Genomic DNA, 1,145 nt, shown 5'->3' with positions numbered 1-1,145 from the left:
AACCAACCAAATAAATAAATAAATAGATAAAAAGGGGGATCATTTTAGGCCTTACAGAGGGACAAAGGGAACAGAGGTCTGACCATGGCCCAGAGTGATGGCTACAGTCTGGTTTAATCAGATTTTCCCTGAATATCTTCCATGAGGACAGGAACTATGTCATCTCTAACACCTATCTATGTTCTCCTAGTGCCCAAGCACACTAACTACACATAGATGATAGTCAGAAAACGTCTGGGCCCAATAAGTAAACAAATGGGTGGCAGTTGGAGAGATGGTTGCTCTTCCAAAGGATCTGATTGGATTCATCCACTCAGCAGCTCGCAACCATCTATAATTCCAGTCCCGGGGGATCGAATACCCTCCTCTGCTCCCTGTGGGCACTGCGTGCATGTGGTGTACAGACAAACATGCAGGCAAAACACACATAAATAAAGTAGTAATTTTAAAAGTAAACACAAAATAAAGATGGAGGACGGTCAAATATGCTTTTAGTCCCAGCACCCGGGAGGCAGAGGTAGGTGAATTTCTGAATTTGAGGTCTCTGAAATGTGAGAAACCAGCCCTGTGAGCTTTACACACCTGAGAAAAGGGTGTCCCGTGCAGGGCAAACCTATCCCCACCCCGGCCCCTGCCTGGCCTAAACATGCTAGTGAATTTAATCCAACATTTTATCATTCCCGTTTCTCATATAGAAAGGCTGAGTTTATGGCTGGAACATGCTGGTCAAAAGTCACGCAGCCTAGAGTTCCTGGTGCCCTGGCTCCAGCCCACCAGCATGGAGTCCAGCAGATGAGACTGTCCTTCCCTTCTGGGTATTAACTGTCAACAAGCAAAGCTTCTGGGGTGAAGTCTGGGTGGGCTTAGTGCTGGGCCCATCCCCTAGAGAGGAACCTGCGGACGTCCACCCACCATGGCCCTCTTCATTACTCAGTTGGGGAGATTCGGGTGCCGCAGAGTAAGGACTCGCCCAAGGTCGCAAACGCGAGCGCGGCTAGAGAAACCAGGCGTCCGGCGGCCCAGACTGGGCTTCCCACAGATGAGGGGGTGGAGATGGGGTGTGCCCGCGGTGCCAGGCGCGGCCAGCGGCGCCACCGGTGCTGCGGGGGCGGGGTCAGCGGAGGGCGGGGCGCCGGGCACCGCGG

Source organism: Mus pahari, chromosome 1, assembly GCF_900095145.1.
Source record: "Mus pahari chromosome 1, PAHARI_EIJ_v1.1, whole genome shotgun sequence".
NCBI lineage: Eukaryota > Metazoa > Chordata > Mammalia > Rodentia > Muridae > Mus > Mus pahari.
This window is presented reverse-complemented; position numbering follows the sequence as displayed.